The sequence below is a fragment of the Coregonus clupeaformis genome, unplaced genomic scaffold (genome assembly GCF_020615455.1).
Source record: "Coregonus clupeaformis isolate EN_2021a unplaced genomic scaffold, ASM2061545v1 scaf2389, whole genome shotgun sequence".
NCBI classification, from domain to species: domain Eukaryota; kingdom Metazoa; phylum Chordata; class Actinopteri; order Salmoniformes; family Salmonidae; genus Coregonus; species Coregonus clupeaformis.
This window is the reverse complement of record NW_025535843.1, coordinates 62,501-67,500: the sequence shown is the minus strand read 5'-3', so window position 1 is coordinate 67,500 and position 5,000 is coordinate 62,501. Positions and strand designations below refer to the sequence as shown.

Below are 5,000 nucleotides of genomic sequence, written 5' to 3'. Positions count from 1 at the left end.
ACCCAGTGAGTTAACTCCTTACTGTCCTACTGAACCCAGTGAGTTAACTCCTTACTGTACTACTGAACCCAGTGAGTTAACTCCTTACTGTACTACTGAACCCAGTGAGTTAACTCCTTACTGTACTACTGAACCCAGTGAGTTAACTCCTTACTGTCCTACTGAACCCAGTGAGTTAACTCCTTACTGTACTACTGAACCCAGTGAGTTAACTCCTTACTGTCCTACTGAACCCAGTGAGTTAACTCCTTACTGTACTACTGAACCCAGTGAGTTAACTCCTTACTGTACTACTGAACCCAGCATCATGGGAGGAGAACTGTTCCTTACTGTCCTACTGAACCCAGTGAGTTAACTCCTTACTGTCCTACTGAACCCAGTGAGTTAACTCCTTACTGTCCTACTGAACCCAGCATCATGGGAGGAGAACTGTTCCTTACTGTCCTACTGAACCCAGTGAGTTAACTCCTTACTGTCCTACTGAACCCAGTGAGTTAACTCCTTACTGTCCTACTGAACCCAGTGAGTTAACTCCTTACTGTCCTACTGAACCCAGTGAGTTAACTCCTTACTGTACTACTGAACCCAGTGAGTTAACTCCTTACTGTACTACTGAACCCAGTGAGTTAACTCCTTACTGTCCTACTGAACCCAGTGAGTTAACTCCTTACTGTCCTACTGAACCCAGTGAGTTAACTCCTTACTGTCCTACTGAACCCAGTGAGTTAACTCCTTACTGTCCTACTGAACCCAGTGAGTTAACTCCTTACTGTACTACTGAACCCAGTGAGTTAACTCCTTACTGTCCTACTGAACCCAGTGAGTTAACTCCTTACTGTCCTACTGAACCCAGTGAGTTAACTCCTTACTGTACTACTGAACCCAGTGAGTTAACTCCTTACTGTCCTACTGAACCCAGTGAGTTAACTCCTTACTGTCCTACTGAACCCAGTGAGTTAACTCCTTACAGTCCTACTGAACCCAGTGAGTTAACTCCTTACTGTACTACTGAACCCAGTGAGTTAACTCCTCACTGAACTACTGAACCCAGTGAGTTAACACACACACACTGTCTCTGTTTTCAGGTTGTGTCTCAATGGAACAGTTCACACAGCAAGTTGCTGCCTCTTACTGCAAGCCATTTTCATTACACACACACACACACACACACCACACACACACACACACACACACACACAGCGAGGTGCAGTCTCTCACAGCGAAGCCGTGTTCATTTCTCCACTTTAAATTAGGTCTCACAGCAGGGTGTCGTCACACACAGTAACATACAGACCCCCCCCACCCATCTCCCCTGCTGTGTGTCTGCTCAGCCATAACATAACGGATGATGATGATGATGATGATGGTGGTACTGACAGGTCCCAGTGAGCACTCTGGTCTCTGTCCAGTGATAACTGAACTAGGTGATACTGACAGGTCCCAGTGAGCGCTCTGGTCTCTGTCCAGTGATAACTGAACTAGGTGGTACTGACAGGTCCCAGTGAGCACTCTGGTCTTTGATTCTTCTCGCTCCCTCTCTCGCTCCCTCTCTCTCCCTCGCTCCCTCTCTCCCTCTCTCCCTCTCTCTATCTCTCTCTCTCTCTCTCTCTCTGTCTCTCTCTCTCTCTCTCTCTCTCCCTCTCCCTACCCTCGCTACCTCTCTCCCTCTCTCCCTCTCTCTCTCTCTTTTTCTGTCTCTCTCTCTCTCTGTATCTCTCTCTCTCTCTCTCTCCCCCTCTCTCGCTCCCTCTCTCCCTCTCTCTCTCTCTCTCTCCCTCTCTCCCTCTATCCCTCTCTCCCTCTCTCCCTCTCTCTCTCTCTCCTCTCTCTCCCCTCTCTCGCTCTGTCCATCTCCCTACCCTCGCTCCCTCTCTCTCTCTCCCTCGCTCCCTCTCTCCCTCTCTCTATCTCTCTCTCTCTCTCTCTCTCTTAAGGAACATTGTTATCAAATAGAAAAATAATTTGGCAACTTATGAAGGCTATCTGCTGAAGTTTAGACACACACACACATAGTTCCCTTTAATCCTGTCTGTGATGGAGAGAAGAGGAAGGAGATGGATGGATGGATGGATGGATGGATGGAGAGAGAGAGAGAGAGATAGAGAGAGAGAGCGAGAGAGAGAGAGAGAGAGCGAGAGAGAGAGACAGAGAGCGAGAGAGAGAGAAAGCGAGAGAGCGAGAGAGCGAGAGAGAGAGAGACAGAAGGAGAGTGGCAGGCAGATTTGTTTTCAGGTCACGCCACATAGTGTTACAACACTGTGTGTGTGTGTGTGTGTGTGTGTGTGTGTGTGTGTGTGTGTGTGTGTGTGTGTGAGCTGACACTAGCAGAGCTGTAGACATATATCAAGGTTGACATTTAGACTGTCACTCTGCCACCAAGCTTATTAGCAACAGACCAAATATAAATCTCTCCTGCTTACTTTCTCTCTCTTTATTTTCTCTGTCTATATCACCCTATCTCTCTCTCTCTCTACCCTTCTCTCTCTCTCCTCTCTTTCTCCTCTCTCTCTCTCCTCTCATTTCCTCTACTGTTTTGTGACAAACAGGAAAGTCAGAGAGGCAAGGACAGAGAAAGAGAGAGAGAGCAGGAGAGCTAAAGACCGTAAGAGAGAAGGAGAGAGGTAAAGGAGAGCGGGAGAGAGAGAGAGAGAGCAAGAGAGAGAGAGAGAGAGAGAGGAGACAGAACAAATTTATGTGACATCATTTGCTGCATTGATGTTCAGCTTTCAATTATCTATTAGGATAGAAGAGAACACCTCAGAGAGAGAGAGAGAGATGTGGAGGAGAGAGAGGGGGGAGGAGTGAGAGATGTGGAAGAGAGAGGGGGAGGAGAGAGAGATGGGAGGAGAGAGAGGGGAGGAGAGAGAGGGGGGAGGAGAGAGATGTGGAGGAGAGACAGAGATGTGGAGGAGAGAGAGGGGAGGAGAGAGAGATGTGGAGGAGAGAGAGGGGAGGAGAGAGAGGGAGGAGGAGAGAGAGATGTGGAGGAGAGACAGAGTTGTGGAGGAGAAAGAGATGTGGAGGAGAGAGAGGGGGGAGGAGAGAGAGAGATGTGGAGGAGAGAGAGGGGGAGGAGAGAGAGATGTGGAGGAGAGACAGAGATGTGGAGGAGAGGGAGATGTGGAGGAGAGAGAGGGGGAGGAGAGAGAGAGATGTGGAGGAGAGACATAGATGTGGAGGAGAGAGAGATGTGGAGGAGAGAGGGAGGAGGAGAGAGAGATGTAGAGGAGAGAGAGATATGGTGGAGAGAGGGGAGGAGTGAGATATGTGGAGGAGAGAGAGGGGAGGAGAGAGAGATGTGGAGGAGAGAGAGGGGAGGAGAGAGAGATGTGGAGGAGAGAGAGGGGAGGAGAGAGAGATGTGGAGGAGAGAGAGAGGGGAGGAGAGAGTGATGTGGAGGAGAGAGAGGGGAGGAGAGAGAGAGATGTGGAGGAGAGAGAGAGATGTGGAGGAGAGAGAGATGTGGAGGAGAGAGAGATGTGGAGGAGAGAGAGGGGAGGAGAGAGAGAGGGAGGAGAGAGAGAGAGATGTGGAGGAGAGAGAGGGGAGGAGAGAGAGAGATGTGGAGGAGAGAGAGAGGGGAGGAGAGAGAGAGAGATGTGGAGGAGAGAGAGGGGAGGAGAGAGAGAAATGTGGAGGAGAGAGAGAGGGGGGAGAGAGAGAGATGTGGAGGACAGAGATGGGAGGAGAGAGAGATGTGGAGGAGAGAGAGGGGAGGATAGAGAGAGATGTGGAGGAGAGAGATGTGGAGGGGAGAGATGTGGAGGAGAGAGATGTGGAGGAGAGAGAGAGATGTGGAGGAGAGAGAGAGGGGAGGAGAGAGATGTGGAGGAGAGAGAGAGGGGAGGAGAGAGAGATGGTAGGAGAGAGAGAGGGGAGGAGAGAGATGTGGAGGAGAGAGAGAGGGGAGGAGAGAGAGAGGGGAGGAGAGAGAGAGGGAGGAGATAGAGAGGGGAGGAGAGAGAGAGGGGAGGAGAGAGAGATGGGAGGAGAGAGAGATGTGGAGGAGAGAGAGGGGAGGATAGAGAGAGATGTGGAGGAGAGAGATGTGGAGGGGAGAGATGTGGAGGAGAGAGATGTGGAGGAGAGAGAGAGATGTGGAGGAGAGAGAGATGGTAGGAGAGAGAGAGGGGAGGAGAGAGATGTGGAGGAGAGAGAGAGGGGAGGAGAGAGAGAGGGGAGGAGAGAGAGAGGGGAGGAGAGAGAGAGGGGAGGAGAGAGAGATGCGGAGGAGAGAGAGAGGGGAGGAGAGAGAGATGTGGAGGAGAGAGAGAGGGGAGGAGAGAGAGAGATGTGGAGGAGAGAGAGAGGGGAGGAGAGAGATATGGGGAGAAGAGAGAGATGGGGAGGAGAGAGAGAGGTGTGGAGGAGAGAGAGATGTGGAGCATCCGCCAGACCCAGGAGAGAGAGAGGGGAGGAGAGAGAGAGAGATGTGGAGGAGAGAGAGAGGGGAGGAGAGAGATATGGGGAGAAGAGAGAGATGGGGAGGAGAGAGAGAGGTGTGGAGGAGAGAGAGATGTGGAGCATCCGCCAGACCCAGGAGAGAGAGAGGGGAGGAGAGAGAGAGAGATGTGGAGGAGAGAGAGGGGAGGAGAGAGAGAGATGTGGAGGAGAGAGAGATGTGGAGGAGAGAGAGAGGGGGGGAGAGAGAGAGAGATGTGGAGGACAGAGATGGGAGGAGAGAGAGATGTGGAGGAGAGAGAGGGGAGGATAGAGAGAGATGTGGAGGAGAGAGATGTGGAGGGGAGAGATTTGGAGGAGAGAGATGTGGAGGAGAGAGAGAGATGTGGAGGAGAGAGAGAGGGTAGGAGAGAGAGAGGGGAGGAGAGAGAGATGTGGAGGAGAGAGAGGGGAGGAGAGAGAGATGGGAGGAGAGAGAGAGGGGAGGAGAGAGAGAGGGGAGGAGAGACAGATGTGGAGGAGAGAGAGATGTGGAGGACAGAGAGATGTGGAGGAGAGAGAGAGGGGAGGAGAGAGAGATGGGAGGAGAGAGAGATGTG

The 5,000-nt window shown here is 51.6% G+C and overlaps 1 protein-coding gene across 1 annotated transcript in view; it reads left to right on the top strand.

Moving 5' to 3' along the window:
• The window catches only part of LOC121563224 (bifunctional heparan sulfate N-deacetylase/N-sulfotransferase 4-like), a gene marked incomplete at its 5' end in the record, with an annotated part of 34,656 nt that overhangs the window by 7,176 nt on the left and 22,480 nt on the right, over positions 1-5,000 (top strand). The gene's annotated exons all lie outside the window — the stretch shown is intronic.